Source organism: Canis lupus, chromosome 29 (assembly GCF_011100685.1).
Source record: "Canis lupus familiaris isolate Mischka breed German Shepherd chromosome 29, alternate assembly UU_Cfam_GSD_1.0, whole genome shotgun sequence".
Lineage (NCBI taxonomy): Eukaryota > Metazoa > Chordata > Mammalia > Carnivora > Canidae > Canis > Canis lupus.
In genome coordinates, this window is record NC_049250.1 from 31,594,038 (window position 1) to 31,617,482 (window position 23,445).

At 34.9% G+C, this 23,445-nt stretch overlaps 1 protein-coding gene across 17 annotated transcripts in view; it reads left to right on the forward strand.

Annotated features, from left to right (window-relative positions):
• Positions 1-23,445, forward strand: part of RALYL (RALY RNA binding protein like) — a 714,416-nt gene that overhangs the window by 204,958 nt on the left and 486,013 nt on the right. For 4 of the 17 annotated variants that reach the window (XM_038579633.1, XM_038579634.1, XM_038579631.1 and 1 more), the window contains exon 2: positions 5,800-5,952. The exons of the other annotated variants lie outside the window; for them this stretch is intronic. The gene's annotated coding sequence lies outside the window, so the exon portion shown is untranslated. The remainder of the gene's footprint in view (positions 1-5,799; positions 5,953-23,445) is intronic. 17 annotated transcript variants of the gene reach the window in all.

Consider the following 23,445-nt stretch of genomic DNA (forward strand, 5'->3'; position numbering starts at 1 on the left):
TGAATGTTCTCTATAAATAGATTCTACCTTAGGATACAACATGCAGTTTTAGCTTCTTTGATGTTTATAAGGAATATTGGTGATCATGTTAATATTGTTAATATGTTAAATGTTATTCAACAGAAACTAATAAAATGTCATTATTTGAATTTCTGTTGTAAAGAAAAATGCAGGTGCTGCTGATGAATTATTTCATTTATAGATTAAATTTAAGTCTTTTTTTTAGAACTAGTTATATTGACATTTCTTCTTCAAAAAGAAAGCAAGTATAAATACTTGGTCATAGGAATCCTCAAGTATTTTCAGCTTCAAATCCCAAGTTACTGAAAGTAACTCCAAAAATTCGTTGATAAAATACATAGAAAATTTTATTTATTTATTTATTTATTTATTTATTTATTTATTTATTTTTAGTAAAGATTTTATTTATTTATTCACGATAGACATATATATATAGAGAGAGAGAGGCAGAGACACAGGCAGAGGGAGAAGCAGGTTCCATGCATCGGGAGCCCGATGTGGGATTCGATCCCGGGACTCCAGGATCGCGCCCTGGGGCCAAAGGCAGGTGCCAAATCGCTGAGCCACCCAGGGATCCCCTGAAAATTATATTTTTCAATGTTTTCATTCTACCTTTTTGTTGGAAATGCAGCAGTGGTTGCAGTGGTAATAAGATATGACAACAAAGACAGAAACAAAGAATGCATAAAGCTTAATTTCCATGGGCATGGTCATTAAATAAATACTGGTATTCCAATAGAAAAAGTGGGCTTATGATAACAGTCGATAAGAATGCATTAAATGGGGACAGTGGTTGAGGGTTATGATTTTTATTTTCTTCAATGATGCTGAATGCTTTGCCAGAAGCATGTATTGCTTTAACAAGCAGAATTGAATAATGTTGATCTTTCCATTAAAAATATATTTTGTGCTAAATCTGTGAACCAAAATAAAAATGAAAAAAACAAAAAACAAAAAACAAAATAAAAATGAACTTAATTTCATTATGTTTCTTAAGGAGAATAATTAGAAAATGCTATCATTTTTTTAAAAGTAGTACTTTCTATTTTCTTTGTGTACTTCTAAGAATTGTTCACTTAGGGAAAAATAAATAAATAAATTTATTAATTTAAAATAAATTAAATTAAGATAGATTTATTTATTAAATTAAAATAAATTTTTTTAAATTTAAATTTATTCACCAGAAGCCCTGTTGAGAGATATCTGCCTTGGCTTGGGCAAACGTTTCTTTTTTTAAAAAAAATTTTTTTTTAAAAATTTATTTATGATAGTCATACAGAGAGAGAGACAGAGGCAGAGACATAGGCAGAGGGAGAAGCAGGCTCCATGCACCGGGAGCCTGACGTGGGATTCGATCCCGGGTCTCCAGGATCACGCCCTGGGCCAAAGGCAGGCGCCAAACCACTGCGCCACCCAGGGATCCCCGTTTCTTTTTTTAAAAAGATTTTATTTATTTATTTGACAGAGAGATAGAGAGCAAAAGCAGAGGAAGCAGCAGGCTTACTGCTGAGCAGAGAGCCAGACACAGGGCTTGCTCTCAGGACCCTGGGATCATGACCTGAGCCAAAGGCAGGCACTTAACCACCAAGCCACCCAGGGGCCCCAGGGAAAAATGTATTTAGACCTACTTTTTTCTATTTGTGAAAATCCTTTGTATGTAATGGTGAATTATCAAAGAAAGTATATTTTGTTATTAAGTCATTAAAATTCAAAGTCAAAATATTTGTAGATTTATCTTCAGTAATTAAGCATCGTATTTATATTTGGTGAAGATTTCATTATAGCATATTGATAAACATTGTATACTTATAACTATAAGAAAAAAATCTGAGCAAGCTGTTAAATGCTTTTGTTTGGTGACACATTTTATTCAAAGAATAAGAAATAATCTCTTTCTCTGCAATTCAATTTTAGGGGTCACTTTTTAGACTTGCATTAATATTGAGCACTGATAAAGGTGGAGATTTTTGCTCTAAGTACCTTCATTATCTTATTGCTAAGTCATCTGACTCATGTTAAATGAAATATATAAAGAATCATGAAGTACCAAAACTATATTCCTGTACTTTGCTTTCAATTTCAATTTCATGCCTATTTTGATGAAACTGTGAAAGTAAGTAGAGTTAAATAATTATTAAAATCACCATTAGACCATTTGTAAGCTATCATTTTCAAAAAGGACACTCATGAATATTACTGTGCTAGTTAAAATCTAACTACTTAAAACTATTCAATAATTATAGATTATCTATGCCTTGTTTATTTATTTATTTATTATTCATTCATTCTTTTTCCTTTTGTGTGGATAAACTATACCTGAAATTTATTATTCAATTTTGTATGATGACTTCTTTTAGAAAACACTGTCATGTATTTGAAATGAAGCTTGTCTAAAAAAGCATTTATATAGATCTTAGAAAAAAAGTGTTTTAAGGACTTCAAGTAATCTCTACACCCAACATGAGGCTTGAACTTACAACCCCAAGATCAAGCATCTCATGCTCTACCAATTGAGCCAGCCTGGCACCCCTAATCCCTAGTTCTTAGAAATTGATCGAATCTTAGGTCTGCATTTAATATATCAACCAGCAATGTTATTTTGCTTTAAAAGTCTGGAAAAATAGGGATCCCTGGGTGGCGCAGCGGTTTGGCACCTGCCTTTGGCCCAGGGCACGATCCTGGAGACCCGAGATCGAATCCTACGTCGGGCTCCCGGTGCATGGAGCCTGCTTCTCCCTCTGCCTATGTCTCTGCCTCTCTCTCTCTCTCTCTCTCTCTCTGTGTGACTATCATAAATAAATAAAAATTTTAAAAAAAAGTCTGGAAAAATAAAATAGATTTTTGCCTTTTAACATATAACCATCTGAAATAGTTTCATTCATTCACTCGTTCATTTTTTAGTCCATTCAATAAACATTAAACATAACCGGGGATCCAAGCACTTGCAGACCAGAAGGGGAAATAACAGGCAGATGCGAGTACACACATACAAAGAATGAAAATTGCTTTGATATAGATATTTTGATATTACCTATATTTAAAATGCCTAGTTTTCTCTCTCTCTCTCTCTCTCTCTTTATTGAAAAAATATAACTGAACCTCAGTGTTACCTTAGTTTCAGGTGTACATGTAGTGATTTGACAACTCTATATGTTATGCTGTGCTCACCACAAGTGTAGCTCCATCTGTCAGCGCACAACACTATTAGAGTCCCACTGACGCTATTCCCTGGGCTGGACCTTTCATCCTCATCACTTACTGATTTCATTACTGGAAATCTGTATCTGCCACTCCCCTTCATCCATTTTGCCCATTCCCCCACTCACCACCCCTTTGGCCATCATCTATTTGTTCTCTTTATTTATAGGTCTGTCTGTTTTATTTTATTTTTTTAGATTCCACATATACAGAAAATCATATATTTGTTTTTTTGTGTGTGTCTGCCTTACTTAACTTAGCATAATATTCTTTAGGTACTTCCATATTGTTGCAAATGGCAAGATGTCCTTCTTTTTTTATGACTGATATGTCATTGTGTCTATACGCCACATTTTCTTTATCCCTTTATCTGTGGATGGACATTTAGGTTGCTTCTTTATGTTAGCTATTGTAAATAATGCTGCAATAAACATAGCGGTGCATATACCTTTAGAATTAGTGTTTTAATTTTTTTTAGTACTTAGTTGTGGAATTACTGAATCATATGGTATTTCTATTTTTAACTTTTTGAAGACAGTGAATGTCCCAGTATACATTCTTACCATCACAAGCGTTCCTTTTTCTCCACATCTTTCTTATCTTTTTGATACTAGCCAAGTCTGACTGTTATAAGTGATATATCATTGAGGTTTTGATTTGCATCCATTATTCTTTATTAACAGAGAATAGCAACTCAGAAACTTACATACTGTTATTATATGTATTTTTAAAGTTTGTCAGTAAGCTTTTTAGAGTTTTATGAAACATCGTTTAAAAACTATCACTTAGAAAAAAATTGGTCCTGTTAGGATTACTGAGACTGTCTTCTGTTTTTGTCTATAATCAAGCCATATGAGGCCTATTATCTAATATGTAAATTTATTTCCTTTAAGCATTTACCTTACAGCACCCAAAGATGTCTACCTCCTAGTCCCCAGCACCTGTGAATAGGTTACTTGGCTTGGCAGAGGGACTTTGCTGATGTGATTAAGGATCTGGAAATGACAGTCCCAGATTATCCAGTTGGGCCCCGTGTAATCACAAGGTTCTTATGAGAGGGAAGGAAGATCAAAGGTGGAAGATGGGATGCAGAAGCAGAGGTTGGAATGATATACTTTGAAAATGGAGGAAGGGGCTCCAGCCAGGGAATGTGGACAGCCTCTCCAGGATGTAAAAGGCAAGGAACAGAATTGTCCTCAGAGCCTCCGGAGGGAATGCAGTACTGTCTGTACCTCAATTTTAGCCCCCAGAAGACTTGACTTGGGCTTCTGATCCCCAGAATTGTAGAGAATAAATTTGTGGGTATTTAAAAAGATTTTATTTATTTATTTATTTGAGAGAGAGAGAGAGAGAGAGAGCACATGCACAAGAACAGGGGTTGGGGAAGAGAGAGAAGCAGACTCACCACTGAGCAAGAAGCTTGACATGGGACTCAATCCTAGGACCCTGAGATCATGACCTGAACCAAAAGCAGGTGCTTAATGAGCCACCAGACGCCCCTAAATGTGTATTGTTTTAAGTTACCCAGTTTGTGATGATTTGTTACATAGCAATAGGAGACTAATGAAAACCTACATAGCAGTAACCCTGCAAATGGCCCCCTTTAAAAAAAAATTTAATAAAAATCGTAGGTTCATTCACCAGATGAATCATTGAAGAGATGCTTATTTATTAGAGCAGAATGTGAAACCTTTTTTTTATTTCCAGGGAAACATAGGTAGGATAGCTGCAAATTCTACCCATCAAGTCAAATAAGTCTTCAAGGGTGGCAAAGCCACATAAAAACAGGTGCTGGTGTAGCCTAGGCCAGAGCCACTACATTTACTGATTTTCATACTTTCTTTTTAATGGAGACTCCAGATACCAGTGGAATTTTAAGAAACAACATAAAAGTAAAATATTTGAATGTGAAAACTTTAGATGCTTCCTTGACTGTCACACATTCCAAGAGAGCCTCTCCTGGTAATAATCTGTGTGGTGCTGTTACTCTTATCAATTGCAGACAAGCAGAAAGCTGAACCCTTTATTGCTCCTTCTGTTTTCTGGAAGTATTTGGTATTAGACTGACGATAGTCTGTTTTACAGGGGAGGGGAAAAAGCTGTAATAACTTCTATGCCATTATTTTTGAAACTCTAGAGTTCATTAAAACTCTCTTTGGCTTTCTTCACTGCCATCTTTCTTCCTTCTTATGAATTATTCAAGGCAGATTTCAGTTGAGGTAAATAGTTTGATTTGAAGGTTTTTGTATCTGGATTTAGATGCAACAAGAAGTGTTAAATGCTCAGAATTTTAAGTGTACGGAATGGCACAGACTCAGCTATTAAGATGGAAGACATTTGCTGTTAACGCTCTGGGGCTGCTGTTTGCGACTTCAGCTTGGTACTATTTGTCATTCTGAAGTAGGTAGGCATTATGATGCCTGTGGTATAAATCAGACTTTACAGAATGCTTGGTCCCCAAGCACTTTGAACATTCTAATCCACTTCTCAGTTTACAGAACATGTTTTGATTTTACAAGGTAAAGTTTCCCTTTTTTATTTAACCTTGCCAATGCATTATTAATCTCTATTATTTTTCAGGTAATATATACCAAACAACAAACAAAAAAAACACACATTAGCCTGCATGTTTCTCTTGGATAAAATGAGGTTGTAAGTTTTGAGTTCTTCTTTCAACAAATAATGTGAAAGCTAAGAGGACCTAGGAAACATTTCATTTTTATATAACTCAAGGTAAGCCTGATTTTTTCTTTCATAGTAGTCATCTCTTCCTTGGATTCTGTGTCTTATTTTTAACTTTTAAACACTTAGCTCGTGGAGTTTACATACCTGAAAAACTGATATATGGAACACATGGCTGGAAACTACATTGCTTTGGAAATAATGGGCAGAATTGGTTGAGTGCAACGTAGCACATTTAAAAACCAATCCAAGGAAATCTTATTATAGTTCTGTCATCTGCTAAAATTCACTTCTCTAATGTCAGTTTCTGTTAAAGCAGTCTACATAAAATTATGTTCATGAAATTATGTCCAGGTGGTACTGCTTTTAGGCAAAGGGTTTTATTCACATACTCTGCTCTAACATTATTTTTTTTAGCAGCAGGAGTTCCATTTAGTAAAGAATGATAAGAACTAATATTTAATAATTACTGTGTGCTAGAGTGTGTGCTAGGTACTTTACATGAATCATCCATGGGAATGCTCACAGTAACCCTATGATAGAGTTTTTGTAGCATCCCATCCTATAGCTAGAAAGTTACTCGCAGAGCACAGTCTTGAATCAGTCTGTCTGACATCAAAGTCCATGCTCTTCAGTACTCGGCTAGTGATTACAAATTGAAAAGTGTAAGAACATAGATTTATGAAGTTACCCAGTATAATGAACGAATTTAAATCCATTTACATTAAAAATATACACTGGACTGGACAGCTTTAACGTGTTTGTGGACTGTTTTCAGCTTTCAGCCTCTGGTTTCAAACTCTACAGAAAGCTACACTGCTTTCAAAGGCATTAGTTTATGTGCATAATTATTGTTTTATTCATTTCAATTTATTCAGGTTTTATCAGAGACTGTAAGTGTGCAGAGGACAGAACTACAGTGTCATAATTACTCTTACGTGCCAGATACCTACCCATTAACCCAGTAATGTGGTCTGTCTGGTGTCAGGACAAAGAAGGAGCTTCCTGTCTGAGTCTGGGGGAGATACAGAAATAAGAAGAATGTTCAGACTCAAAAGTCAAGGGGAAAGTTGAGTTCTGAGGAGGGACATAAACTGAAGGGGCCAGAAAAATGTATTAAGATCCAGCCTACAGCACCAGTGGTCTTATGGCTATGAATATGAGAGAGATGGCAGCTGCTGAAGGGAGCTAGGCAATACTTCCACACCAGCCTTGTATTTGGTCTGCGATTGTACAAGACATATTTTAAAGCAGACTTAGGTCATTTTTAAGGAGTGTGGGATGAAGTGTATGCCAGTACTACACATAAAACTTTTTTTTAAATTTATCCATGAGAGAGAGGCAGAGACACAGGCAGAGGGAGAATCAGGCTCCACACGGGGAACCCCATGTGGGACTCGATCCTGGGACCCCAGGACCACGCCCCGAGCCAAAGGCAGATGCTCAACCACCAAGCTACCCAGGCATCCCTCCATATAGAACTTAAAGATAAACAAAATGTTTAAACCCTGTAAGAAAAAGCTATGGAGGTACCATTGATTTAAGTTCTCTGAAGGGATTTTCATTCTTTAAATGTTAACTAACGGAGAAGGGTGAGAAAATATTTACTATTTGTCTGATTGTTTAAGGAAATCTATTTTCATGAATTAGTAAAATTCTTCTGGATATATGCAATTAAGCTATTCCTTCTCAAAAATCTGTAATAGCTCATCTTAGTTATAAGAGCCATCCTTTAATTTGATAAGTTATTTAAGTTCTCTGATCCTTAATTTTCATGAAGTCGGGTGTGTGACTTTTAAACTTCTTTCCAGTGGATATGCAGATAAAATATGAAACTTGCTAATCACTGAGATTGTGTGCTTAATCAAAACCCTGTCATCTCTAAAATTAAACAGGTCAACAGTCAGTTATGACTTTATTCCTTTATTACTTGGTAACCCTTCCTTTTCCTTCCTTCCTTCCTTCCTTCCTTCCTTCCTTCCTTCCTTCCTTCCTTCCTTCCTTCCTTCCTTCCTTCCTTCCATCTTTCCATTCTATTACCTTCTATTGGTAAATGAACTTCATAGATTTCCTGACTCAGTGGTTGCATATAGGGAAGGCTTACTCACCACCAGGGGTATTTGAAAACCTAAGAAGGAATTCTGGGTTTTCTCCAAAACTAAAAGAATAAAGGGGACCGTGTTTCTAGTGTTTAGTAGCTGGAGACCAGGGATATTGTTAACCATCTTGTTATAGATGGGGAAAAATTCTCATGTCAAAGGTCAGTTGCATCCTTTTTGATAAATATTGTAATGGATCATGTCCTTGAAGTTTGAAAAACACTGTAATAAAACTAACTTCTTTTCCGATTAAGATTTTCATTTTTTTAAAATTTTAATTCCAGAGTAGTTAACATACAGTAGGATTTTAGGATTTTCATTCTTGGTTTGCTCATGTGCTTTCTACCTTAAGTACCTCTCCCAAATACCCTGTCGAAATCCTGTTTGTTTTTTACGGCTCAGCTCAGATCTCTTCTCTTTTTTTGAAGTCACTTTGTAAATTTCTCACTTTACTCTAACCTCAGAGATCTTCCTACTTCTTGATGGCCTTTATGTAATCTCTCTCTTGAACGCAAGTTTGAATAATCTCAAAGCCATAGGCAACTTGAGAAAAATGTTGCTCACTTTTTCATTTCTGCTTTCCATATCAGATTTGGCAAAGGACCTTGAAAAGAGTCAGAGATAAGGTTTTGTTTTGTTTATATTGAAGTGATGCTCCTATAGAGAAATAGACAATAAATATTGAAATAAGAATGATTTATCCTCACCCACCAAGACATCACCACGATAAACATGCTTTGAGATAAACTAGTCTGAGATTGCAACCTAACCTTATTCATTTATGATTAATTCACTTTAGGAGCTCCTGTGAAACCTATTCTTCTTTTTTTTGAAACCTATTCTTTAATATCCTTTATGATTGAATGTGTCTTGAATACATGACTTAAATTTCAGTATATAGACTACCCAATAGCAATAGAGATTTTTCTAGAAATAAAGGTAGCTTTCAGGACTTCTCTATTTTTTTTTTAATTTATAATTAACTGCATACCAGTTGTCTGAAACAAGATCAGGTATCATTGGTCCACTGCCATAGTTCAAACACAATGAAGAGATCAACATTATCCTGCATCCTGATGATCTCTGCTTTAAGGGACTGGAAGTACTTGACTCCTGCTAGATGTTGGTTCTAAAAGTAGCTGCTGCCAATATCATTTCTAGAACTTAACTTTTGAAACCTACATGCACTTTAAGGTTTTCAACTCATCTCACAAGATTCATATTTCCTTTGGGCTATAGTTTTAAAGATAGATAGCTTTTGATGTTAATGTTTTAATAAAAATAGAATTGTTACTTTGAACATACTAGTCTATTTTTGTGGAATATTGTTTGAAACCATGATATGGGTAAAACTATTGTAAATTTTAGTTTAATGATCCACGTGGGTTTTCGTTCTTGTAATGATGATAAGCTAGAAAAAAGATGCAAGAGAATTACAGGTTTTTATTAAATGTGAAGGAAGCAAGATGATTCCATGCCGTTTAGTGCCTAAAAGAAAAGAGAAAAAAATATGAAAAGTTCAGGTAGCTATATACCATCTGTTTTATTCTAAATTTGGTCCACAGTGTATTGTTTAAGTAAGGACTATCAGGTACAGGTTAATGTACCTTTAGAACATTGGTTTCTGTGCATTCTTAAATGGCTACACAAATAGTATCAAGTTGAATAGCTGAATTAACACTTCTGGGATTCTGTATGAATATTTAAGTGTTATGTATGTATGTGTTGTCTAGGTGCTTATTATTTCTTCTTTCCAGTTAGAGTATGAATTTCTAGGATTTAGGAAGTCCAGTTGCATTTCCTCTGTGACCTTGGGTTATACACCCATTCTGAAAATCACTTTGGTAATATGAAGTCATGGGTGGTGGTGGTTGTGATGATAAAGGTGGGGATGGTAATGATAATAAATGAAAAAAAAATCCCCTTACCTTTTTCTTGGTATACTAAGTAACATTTGGGAATATCATATTAGGTAAATATATTCAAATATATTCGGGATCAGAAAGTGCTGGGTAAGTGGAAAATAAAGAGGTGGCATTTCTGGACATTTTCTTTTGATATAATATCACCATTTTGAATAAACCATTTACGCAAACATATGCATACAACCTCTTACCCAGGAACATCAAAACTGAATATTTAAATTAAGTTTATGTAATCAGGAAACATTTCAACTACCTTGAGCCTAAGAGTCTAAGGCATGTTGAAATAAATAAAATACCAGTGCTTTCTAGAAGCATTATAGAACCTCATATATTCAGCATTTGCTGGAATTTGTCCTTTGTGGCATTGAAAGGAGATGATGGGTGATTATACTGTCAAAGCTTCTAGTTCTCAAATATAATCTTCAAAGGAGTGCTGGGGCAGACATAGATTAATTCTAATAGACTTTAGAAGACCTTGGAATATCCAAAAACAGAGAAGAAAACTTGCATAATAACACAGGAACATTGTCGCTATTGTTGTTCCTTCTCCCTCCTCCCTTCCTACCTCACTCGTGTGTGTGTGTGTGTGTGTGTGCAGACACACATATGTGCTTTAATGTATACATAGGTAATAGAAAAATCATCTTCCACACTATTACTTATATCTGTTTTCCTTGAATGTTATTAATATATATATCAAACTTTATTTTATTCTCTGTTTTAAGTTTTGAAAGCTTCCTCCAACACTTTGCTTTACAAAAAAAAAAAAAAAAAAAGCTTTATTGGGATAGAATTCACATATCCAGGTCACTTATTTCAGGGATCCCGGGTGGCTCAGTTGATTAAACGGTCAATTCTTGATTTCAGCGTAGGCCATGATTTCAGGGTCCTTGGATCTAGTCCTGCACTGGACACTGTGCTCAGTGGGGAATCTGCTTGAGGATTTCTGTCCCTCTCCTCTGCCCCTTCTCCTGCTCATTCTCTTTCTCTCTCAAATAAATAAATCTTTAAGAAATAAATAAATAAATAATAAATAAATAAATAAATAAAATATAAAATTCCGTGTTTTTAGGATTTCAGAGTTGGACCTTTATCAACTATCGTCAGATTTATGCCATTTTAATTACCCTAAAAAAGAAATTCTGCACCCCTTCCAGTATCCCCCAGGCATCACCAACCCCCATCTGTCTTCACCCCACACAACTATTCTACAATGTCTATAGAGTTGTCTTTTCTAGACATTTCATAAAAATGGAATCATATAATATGTTGTCCTTTGTACTGGCTTTTTACTTAACATAACATTTTAATGTTATGCATGTTGTAGCATGTATCAGACCTTCATTTCTCTTTATTGCCAAACACTGAATTTATTGCTAAATTCTGTGGATATATTATTATATTTTATTGATCCATTAACCAATTGATGGATACCTGAATTATTTTCATCTTCTGGCTACTATATATAATGCTGCCGTAAACATTTATATATGGATTTTCACGTGAACATATGTTTTTTATTATTTGATGTATATTTAGAGGTAGAGTTGCTGGATAGCATGGGAACTCTGTTTAGCTTTATGAAGGAATTTCCAGTCTGTTTTTCAGATAGTCTGCACCTTTTTACATTTTCACTAGCAGTGTATGAGGGTTCTAATTTCTCCATATCCTTAATAATACGTGTTATCTTTTTTGTTATAGTCATCCTAGTAGGTCTGTAGTGGTATCTCATTGTGGCTATAATTTGTATCTCCTGACATCTTTTTATGTTTATTGGCCATTTACTTAGCTTCTTTGGAGAAATGTTTATTTAGATCCTTTGGCCACTTTAAACAAAATTAATTTTGATGAAATATATATAAAATTAAATTTGCCATCTTAACCATTTTTAAGTGTACAGTTCAGCGGCGTTAAGTATATTTACATTGCTGTACAAAAAGATCTCCAAAACTTTTTGTCTTTCAAAACTGCATATCTGTCTGCATTAAATAACAACTGACTTCTCCCACTTGACAGTCTGGTCTTTGGCAACCACCATTCCACTTTCTATTTCTATGAAGATGACTACTTTAGATTCCTCATATAAGTGGACTCACACAGTATGTATCTCTTTTTGTGACTGGCTTGTTTGACCTAGCATAATCTCCTAAGGTTCACCCTGGTTGTAGTATGTTGTGGTGCATCCTTCCCTTGTAAGACTGAGTGGTGTTCTATCTTGTTTTTACCGCATTGTTTTAGCTGTTCATCTTTTGATGAAGATCTAGTTTGCTTCCATTTCTTGGCTCTTGTGAATAGTGCTTCGGTAAACATGGGTATGTAAATATCTACTCAAGGCTTCATTTTCAGTTCTTTTGGGTATCCCACCTAGAAGTGGGATTTCTAAATCTTATGGTAGTTCCGTTTTTAATTTTTTTGCGGATCACTATACTGTTTCCCATAGCAGTTGTGTCATTTTAAAATCACCACCAACAACAAAAAATAAAAATAAAATCACCAACAGTGAACAAGGGTTCCCTTGGACCATTTTCAATTCGGTTATTTATCTGTATGTTATTAAGTTGTAATAGTTTTTTAATATATCTCCAACACATTTCTAAATGAAACCAATACACAGCATGATACAGTATTTAGCTATTCTTGTGTGTAAAAGTGTTCTAGAACTAGAATATGTGGCTGTGGATGAGCTGTGCAATCTATTTCTCTATTTCTTTTTCCATAGAATAGGGATGATAATAACATATACACCATAGGTTTTGTTTGATGGTGAAATCAGGCACCGCATGAATGGCATGCAAAAGAATGCCTGACAAATGATAAATGCTCAGTACTTGTTAGTTATTATAATTATTAAATATTGTTCTTTCAGAAATGTATCCTAGACTAGTGTTACAACGTGGTCTCTGTGGTATATTTATACATCTACTTGTATATTTTCAGTGGTAAGTGCCTTTAGTGGTTTCTGTTCTCATTGTTAGCATAGCTGGTGGTAGGAAGACCATGCCACTGCACAGCTTGCTGCCTCTCTTCATTATGGCTAATAGTTTCAGAGTTTCAAAAAACCATGAACTGAGTGTTACTTAAAAAAAAAAAAAAACTTTATTATGGCAAATTTCGAGCATTTAAAAGTAGAGATAATGATTGAAGGAATCCTATAACTCCCATCCAGATTCAACAGTGATCACCAGTGGCAAATAGTGTTAGGATAAATAATTTGTAGAGGTAATGAGAATATTTTGAATAAAGACTTGAACAGATTTAGTGTCCCGTGCATTTTTACATACTTCTTGATATAATTAACTTTACTACACACGCACACACACACACACACACACACATGCACACAATACATATATATATACTTATGTTCTATCTTTACCTGCAAGGGCAGGGAAGGTACGGTTCTCTGGATGTGGAATCAACTTTTAATGGGAAATGAAATTTTAAAGTAGAAGTTAAAAAAAGTCTTCTATTTCCATATATATATTATATATATGTGATATACACATCTTTTTAAAGTTTTTTCACTTTGTGAAACTAGTGCTATCAGTAAAATATTTTGATACATCTTTCATCATAATAATCTCAGTAATAATATTAGCTATGCATACTGATGGAGAAATTATCCCTGGTAAATAAATTGTCTAAGACAAATGGCAAGATATAAATAAAATATATCCAGGGCACTGTCCAGAGACCATTTTTAGCCATTACAATATATCTCAAAATGTTTTACAACCATTAGCCTAATAATCCAAGAATAAGAAAGCTATGAAATATTGCGTTATTTGAAAAGAAAGTTTGTAATGTATTCATCATTTTAATTATACCTGTAATGATATTACTTTAAAAACTATATATTATTTAGGCTGGGATGGCTGCTATACTAATAGACCCAAATATATGTAATGGCACACAGTAATAGAAAGTTCTTTCTTAGAGAGCCTGGGTGGCTCAGTTGGGTGAGTGTCAGACTCTTGGTTTCCCTCAGGTCATGATCTCAGGCTCCAGGGATCAGCCCCCGTGAGGCTTCACACTCAATGTGGAGTCAGCCTATACCACCCCTTCTTCCCTCTCTGCTCCTCCCCTTCCTCCTCTGCTCACATTTGTGCTCTTTCTTGCTCTGTCTCAAATAAATAAATAAGATCTGTAAAAAAGAAAAAAAAAAGTTCTTTCTTGTTCATTCTGTTAGCATGGGGTGGGTAAACAAGTGTCCATCACATCTTTCCTCTGTTCAGGAACCCAGGCAGGTTGAGGCTCTTGCATCTTCATCAACTGGCTTTTTGCCAGGACTTGGTTTGCTTCAGGTCTGTAATGCTTAATCTACCTCACTGGGGGATCCCCCAAAAGAAAGAAAGATGAACAAGTCAAATTTCTTATAAGTAAGCTGATTAGTGGCCAGCCTCCTGGAAAACACTATATTGATGATATTTACCATCATGGAAATTTCTTTAATCTATGAAATGTTCCTGATCTGACTAGGATTGCATGAAAATCTATACATTTATGGAGCATGTCTCACTGGAAAATGTCATATAAACTGCCAATCAGTTGAAGTACAGTGGAAATGTTTCATGACAAAAGCTCTTTTTTATATGTGATAACTGCATTTATCTCTTAAAAAGCCATGTTAAATCTGAGCAAGAGTGAGTCCTAGCATGGTCCTAGACGTTGCCCTCCTTTGCCTTTTATAATTACTAGTACTCTGGAAATTATTAGTAAAATTTGATATTGGATAAGATATGTGATTTTTTTTAATCTGATATGAAAGTCGAAGGCTTGCAAAGTTGACCTAATAGGTGTGGGAGGGAATCTCCATTCCAGTTAGTATAAAGGGCAAAAAGCTCATGGGTCCAATCATGAAAGAATCATATGGGACTGGCCTGGAAATGGTGTATGATACTTTTTCTGGCATTTCATGTCTGGGACTCAGTCATGAGGCACTACACTCAACTACAAAGAAAATCGGGAAAATATAGTCCAGCTATGTACCAAGAGAAAAAGAGGAGAATATGTATTTTGGTGAGTTTGTTAAAACTCATTCTAGAAAAATGACTAAAATATTTTGTATGTCTTTCTTCAGAATAATATCATTATAGCTCATTGTCTTTACTATGGACTAGACACATCGTCACAATTAATCTTCTCCACAGCTCTGTGAGTTAGAGACCAATGTTGTCACTTTATTGATGTGGATTCTGAGTCTTAATAAGGTCATATACATTACCTAAGGGTACAGAGCCAATTTATCTGGCAGAGCCAAGACACGGACATAATCTGTTTTTTTTTTTTTTTTTTTTTTTCCAGAGTATTTGTAGCCATCAGTCAAGAAATCTCAGAATAAGAATTTCATGTAGGTAGGGTGCCAGGTAAAATAGAGGACATGCTATACTTGGGACATACATGTGCTGAAACGTATTCAGTGTTCATCTGAAATTTAAATTTAACTGGACGTTGTATATTTATATTTGCTAAATCTAGCAATCCTACATATAGCATTACTCTGTAGGAAAAAAAAGGGAAACTACTAAATCATGCATTTAACTTTTCTATTAATATTTGGAATAATGTCACCTTCGAATGTTTAGTATTATGATATGATTAACTATAGCCATCCTCATGTGGAAAAGTAGCTGCGTAATTCCATATTGATTTATGGGGGAAAAATGTAGGTTTGACTCCCCTAAGGGAGCACATGATTAGGATCAAAAGCCGTGTCTATCCATCACTAGGTTATGCATAATCTTGCATAAGCTATCTTTAGTGACAAATATTTTAATATTGGAAGTTATATTAAATGTGTATCAGGGCAGATTTTTGTATTTTCTTTGGGTTTACTCATGTATAATATGCATTACTTTATCCATTATATATACAAAGTTATTTGAATATTATACTAGGTACTATAGGATAAAAAAGTGAAAATTAATACTACTATATCTCTGATTCTTTACAATGTGAATAATTTATTGTCTAAACTGAATAATATTGAGAGGAAAGGATGCTTTTAAAAATTACTTCAGGACAACAGGTAAAAAATGGGATAGTTTCAAGCAAATCGGGGTGAATAGTTACTCCAGTGGGCTACCTTGTTGAAGGTTTGGGGTCCTAGAATATAAGGGAGGAGGAGAGCTGTCATACACCTCATTTAATGTAGTCTTGTTTTACAGACCAAGAAATCTAAGGCCCAATGAAAGTAAACAATATTTTCTATAGATTAGTGATTCTTACTTGAGTTGATGGTTGGCTTGCTTTATTTGTTTGTTTATTTATTTATTTATTTATTTATTTTTAAGTAGGCTCCACATCTAACGTGGAAACCAGTATGGGGCTTGAACTCACAACCCTGAGATTAAGATGTGAGCTGAGATCAAGTGTTGGACGCTTAACTGACTGAGTCACCCAGGCACCCTGCTGGCATTTTTTTTAAAAAAGGAGTGATTTATATGACTCTTGTCCCGTCATTCACTTCCTTCTGTACCTAAGATTATCTATAAAATATCCACTTCAGTTAAGGCTCTAAAGGCCAGAATTATATCTTAACACAGTAACGACAGATATCTCTATTCATTCTTTTAGCATAAATTCACTTTTTCTGAACGTATTAAGAATTAAGTATGTGTTCTATGAAGTTTCATCTTACAGTGCAAACTATCTCTTTTATATTCTAATGACTCTATAATGTTGTAGAACAAATGGCGTGTCATTCTTTGACTGTGGAGCTGAACCGAGAAATGGCCAAGCCACAGAACCTCAGAATCTCCCATTAATATGTAGTCTCTGGAAAGCATGAGAGTAAAAATACATCTATTTTGATATTTTTAGAGGTAATTAAATATTATTTTTACATGAAGTTATAGATGACTCCTTCAGTACCAGACATACGATTTTAATTGTTAAACAGGAAAAACATGCTTTATTATTTACTCCAAAATTTACATATATTTAAGTGTTCTCTTTTGTTCTCAGTAATGTGAAAGAGTAGTGGTATTTTTTTCTTTTTGAGATTTTTATTTACTTGAGAGAGAGAATGCATGAATGAAGAGGGGAGGCAGAGAGAGGAGAAGCAGGCTCCTCATTAAGCAGGGAGCCTGATGTGGAGCTTGATCCCGGGACCCTGGGATCACAACCTGAGCTGAAGGCAGATGCTTAACTGACTGAGCCACCCAGGTGCCCCTAGAAGGGTGGTATTAAATGATATTAAGAATATGTACTCTAGGGCAGGGCACCTGGGTGGCATAGCCAGTTAAGCTTCGGACTCTTGGTTTTGACTCAGGTCATGACTCTCAGAGTCATGAGATCAAGCCCTGCATGGGCTCCACTCTCAGTGTGGAGTCTGCTTGAGATTCTCTTTCTCCCTCTCTCTTTGCCCCTCCCTGCCTCAAATAAATACGTAAATCTTTTTTTTTTTTTTAAGTATCTATACTCTAATTATGCTGCTGGGGTTAAAATCCTAATGCTAACACTCCTTAGCTTGTGAGAGATGGACTAGTTAGTGGATTCCTAACCACTCCACTCCTTAGTGTTCTCATCTGTAAAGCAAGATTTATAATATTAATAACTGTATAATTTTTCTGAGTAAATAGATGATTATATTTAATGTATTAATATAAAATACTTAAAAGTGGTTCTGTCATCTATTAAGCACACAATAAATAAACTCTCATTATATGATTTCTTTTCAACAAAATAGAGCTCTCTTTTCATTGCCCTGTTATTTTTGGTTTCTCTTCTTTCTTTCTTTTTTTATTTGTTTTGTTTTGTTTTTTTTTTTAAAGAGAGAGAAAGATGGTGTGCAGGAGTGTGGGCAGGAGGGGCAGAGAGAGAGAATCTTCAAGGCGACTCCCCACTGAGCCCAGATTCCCTACAGCAGGTAGATCTCACAACGTGGAGATTATGACCTGAGCTGAAACTAGGAGTCTGACACTTGACCAGCCAAGCAGCCCAGTATCCCTGGTTTCTTTTTTTCAAGTATAAACTTGTAAATAGTAAGCCAATTAAGATAGCAAGACATTGTTTTTTGCAATATGTAGTTTTTTATTAATTGTTGAGATCAAATTCTAAAATCAGATGGCCCCTTGAACATACTATGGCGATATTATGTTAACTTCTTGAGTATTTGATAAATTAAGTAAAAAAAAATTGATCTAGTAAGTCATTTCCTATGTTTGAGAAAAGTTCATCTATTTTATCATTGTCTTCTTAAGTCACAAAACATTACACAAATGTTTAAGTTACATTTTTTCACTCTATATTATTAAGAATGAAGTAAGAGAATGCAGTTATTTTATGCTTGAATTCCCAGTTTATGACAGACTCTAGGAGAACCTTGTTTCAGTCAGTTTCAATGTTTTTTACTGAAACGGAAAGATATTTCTTTTTTCAAAAGCATCCAAAATTAATAAATGAATCTTATTCTAAAATTAGAAAGTAAGATAACACTTTTCCCCACAAATTTGCTTAAAAATGAAATAAACACCATATGGATAGGAATTGGCAATACTCAGATTTTTTTTTTAACCAAAAACATATCTTCTTTGCAGAATGAGCAAATCAAATATTTTATACTTAACTTTTTTCCCCATGCACTTGTCATTAAGAATACTCACTCCGGCATCTGTGTTTTTCACTCTCATGCCAGAACTGCAGAGCTTGATTAGAAGACATAACCTCTTGCTGGTTGAATCCACTACCCATGAAGCTTCAGATTAGTGATCAGCCAGTGGTTCACTATCTTTTGGTTCTTTCCTTCTTGGTTTTATTTTTCAGGACTTCATCTTGTCCCAGTGTTTCACTGCTCCCCTTCAGACTCCCTACCCCTTTCTATTCCCTCTCCCTCTAACCAGCTGATCTCAATCACTCAATATGGGGAACATTGAACTCCTTTCACTTTATTCCTGGTTCGGTTCTTTAGTACAAGCAGTTGCATTTACTGGTTTTCTAGCAAGTGTCTGTCTGAAAGTTACTTTGGGAGCAGGGGGCCCTCACTGCAGGGAGGCCTAAAAGACATAATCTATGTAAAGCACTTAGCATAATGCCAGGCACATAATAATGGCAACAATTACTTCTCTTTTTCCCTATTTAAATAGTGGGCAAAGATTCAACCATGGATTATTTATTTAAATACTTTTCTTTCAGTATGATTTCCAGTGCTTTTGAAAACAAGTTATTTTTTCAACCGTTGGAAATTGTCATATGTCTTCAAATATCCAAAAATAACTGCATAAAATAGTGATTAGGAGCCAAGGGGGAGACTCCCTGATGCTCAAATCTCACCTCTGTCCCTCAACAAGCTGTGTGACAAATACCCAGACAAGTAAACTTGCCCCTGTTTTCTCATTGGTAAATGGGAGTTATCAGAGAATCCATTGCCAGTGTGGGAAAAAGGAGAAAGTCCATGAATATGTGTAAAGTGCTTGGAAGTTCCTGGTATCTGTGTGCACTCAAAAAATTTTAGTTATTACTAATTTTGTTGTATTCAACAATCCTTATTTCAGCAAATATTTATGGAAACCCTGTTAGTTCTTATTCACTATGATTGGTTTTAGAGTGCAAAGGCAATTAGTCAACAGAGGAACAAATACTAAGCAAACAAATACAAAGAAAACTACAAACTACGAAGAGGAAGGAAAGTGGACTGAGGGGATGTGATCAAGTTTGGGGGAAAAAAGGCAAGTCTGAGACCCTATGGATGAGTAGACATGCACTAGAATTTTATTTTGTTTTTTTTTTTCTCTGATAGTGGTAATGTTTTATTTTCTGAATGTAATAAGAGACAAAACTTCATGTTCTTTACCAGAAAATTCACTTAGATTCTCCTTCTGATATGGACACCTTATTAAGTAAAACAGGATATTTTGGTCTAGGGAGATTTTACTGTGGGTTTCATTTATATATCACAAGTGAATTGCTAATCCCAAAGGCTTTTATACTGTAAAATGTTATCAGTAGTCGGGATACTAAGGTCCCATTTTTACTTATTTAATAACCTTCTAATTTTATTTTTTTTAATTTTATTTATTATTTATGATAGTCACAGAGAGAGAGAGAGAGAGAGAGGCAGAGACACAGGCAGAGGGAGAAGCAGGCTCCATGCACCGGGAGCCTGACGTGGGATTTGATCCCGGGTCTCCAGGATCGCGCCCTGGGCCAAAGGCAGGCGCCAAACCGCTGCGCCACCCAGGGATCCCTAACCTTCTAATTTTAGATTCTTTTTCCTTTAATATCAGCCTTTATATTAATGATAGAAGTAAACTTCAATCTCTCTCAAATAACTTTAATGCTAAAAGCAATTGGATATCTTCTTGGCTCCTTAGAGAGAAAATAGATTTAGACATGCAGGAAAAACTTTGTCATTAAAGGGCCTAAGTAACTATGGTTGGTGGTACAAGCAATGGGGCTTGAGTAGAGGTGCATGTTACAAAGCAAAAATACTTGACCCCAAATTCCAAGGTGTACTCAATAAACGGTGAGCTTAACAAGAGGTTGGGAAAGCAAAGCCCTACAGACTTTGAAGGATAGGTGGCAAGTTTACTGAAGGGAAAGGAGAGAAGAGGAAACAAAAAGAAAAAATAAGAAAGAATGCAACAGAGTTATAAAAAGAATTAATAAAGATTGTACATTAATTATTAATAAAGAAATATTTACTTTATTAATCCTTTCTCGCTGCCATCTTATAATACCAATTATACATATAACTGTATAAATAACCAGATATATAATTGTATACATAATTGAAATGAAATTTTTCTAGTTGTTCAAAATGCATTGTCAAAATTAGAAATCTCTAACAAAACTGACCATTTTAAGACCACTAAGAGCAAGTTCTGGAAATTTGAAAAGATTTAGGTGCTTTCTGAAGTTTTAATATTTTTTCAGTTATCTATTTATCATCTACCTTTATATCTTGTACAACAACTTCATGAATTTAAAGAATTGTAAGTTAATATGATGTATATTTATTTAGAAATATTTAGGTTCTTGGGAAAAAAAGGTAAGTGTTACACTGACTGGGCACTATATGTTTACATATAGAGGGAAAAATACTTCCCTCTTCTTATTAGACACAGCCATAACAGTACCTAAATTCTATATATTTAGATATGTTTTTGGATGGACAAATTAATTGAGACATTCCAGTATCTTTCACTGTATGTTTTGCACATGAAAAGAGAGAATTTCTCTAACGTTGCCTTATTTTTTAATGCTTTCTGGAATGTATTCCTTGTAGAAAACCTTATATTTAGAGTTGTCAAACACAGTTAATCTTCAGTTAGAACATGCGTAAAAGTGCAAATTGTTATAACTTTTACCTTATGCTTTACTCTAAGCGAAGGAGAAATGCATAAGGTTTTATATGAATTGAATAGATAATCTTCATTTTGCAAATGATTTACATATAGAATGAGTGTTATTATAGGGAGTTCCTAATGTAATCAAGATCAGTTTCTTATTTCCTATTTTAAGTCATGAACCAAATCCTTCATCATTAAGTCTGTAGCATAGAGTGTGCTTGCTGGCATATATTATCATTTCTAACCTTCTTTTTCTTCGAATGCCATGCATGTCAGAGAGGTTTATATTTGTTAAAAATCACACTACACTGTGCTACTAGTTTTAAAAAAAGAATTTAATACAACCTCAATTTTTTTAAGATAAAAGAATCTAAATACAAATTAATAAAACCACAGACCTAAACCGAATTTCTAGTATATTCAGAAGAAAAACAGTTTCTCAGTGTTCCTCTCTGTCTCCAATGAGATTGATCATTTTCTCATAATCTCGTGATACCATTTTATTAATTTGTAAATTTTCTTGAAAATAATATCTCTGTTAATGTAAATTCTACATCAATGGTCATTTTTTATAGTAAAGAAAAGCTAGTAACATTTTCGCTATGTTTATTCACTTTTGGCCTCTTTCTGATGGTCATATTTCCATTTTGTTCAGAGTTCATTAATGTGAATTTCCTAGGAGAAAGTTTGCTAAAAATAGCCCCTCTTACCGTATGTGACTGTGGTTCAGAAAGGTTCCCTACATCTGTTTCAAATGCTAAATATATTTGGTTTCTATCATGGCAGGTGAAGGAAAGTAAATGAAGAGATATACCAACTGTTTTAGTTGACTTGTGCACAGCATCAGTACATCGTCTATTATTCATACTGTGTTTTTATGACTTCCATTATGATTTCATCGTATCTCAAATAAATGATTGTGAGTATAGTTGATGTGCAGATGCATTTAAGACTCAACTATTAGCATTTACATTTTAATTAACAATCTCATAGTTTTTAAAGAGTGCTAGTGCCATTTTATTGCTACATATGAAGTTTCCTGAATATCTGAAGTCGTTTGGTTTCTTTGTCTGCATTTTTTCATGGATTGCTAGTGTTTAGACTTCATTTTTGCTCCAAATAATAAAAATATTGAGAGACAGGAGAGTTCTATTACTAGAACCACGTGGACAGCCTAGGTCATTTCCAGTAAAAGAAGTGAGCACACTATTTCCGTCCATTCTAGTTCTCATGCCTCTCTGTCCTGGGTTTCATCTGGCGCTCTTGAAACACAAGAGCAGGCCCTTAACCTCCAGAAACACTGAAATCCAAGATTCAAGGTGGGTCTTAGCCCTCCCTGATTTTTAAATCCAACAGTGATTGTGATGTACTATCAACAGAGAAAATATTTATTTTGTGCATTTAGTCTTCCAGAAAGGTTCACATGATTTCTTACTAGCAGAACCGGAATTAGAATTAGGCTACTTGATACTCCCCATTCACTATAATGTATTGTCTCTATTTTTAAAGTTCTTTTGCCTGGATCCACCAGCACATTCTGCAATTCTGAATAAATTATCTCTCCTTAAAGATTTATTTATTTATTTGAGAGAGACAGATGGGGGGAGAGAGAGTGTGCAAGTTGTGGGGGTGGGTCAGACAGAAAGGGAAGGAATCTCAGACTTCCCACTATGTGTGGAGCCTTACACAGGGCTCAGTCTCACTACCCTGAAATCATGACCTAAGCTGAAATCAAGAATTAGATGCTTAACCTGCTGAGCCACCCAGGCACCCCCAATTCTGACTAATTCTTTTTTTTTTTTTTTTAATTTTTATTTATTTATGATAGTTACAGAGAGAGAGAGAGAGGCAGAGACACAGGCAGAGGGAGAAGCAGGCTCCATGTACCGGGAGCCCGATGTGGGATTCGATCCCGGGTCTCCAGGATCGCGCCCTGGGCCAAAGGCAGGCGCCAAACCGCTGCGCCACCCAGGGATCCCAATTCTGACTAATTCTTAAACTCCTCTGTGCCATGCAGGTACTCTGGCCTTATGAGCAGACCACATCTAGAAATGAAAATCTGATATTTTTGCATAATTAACAAAAATAAATTACTGTATTGCCATGGCAATATTACTTTCTTAATCTTAGTATGTGTGTATAGAATTTGTGTGTGTGTATATATATATTTATAGAAAATGGCCAATTCTCTGTTATTGCCATATTTCCTTCTTACTTATTTATTCATCT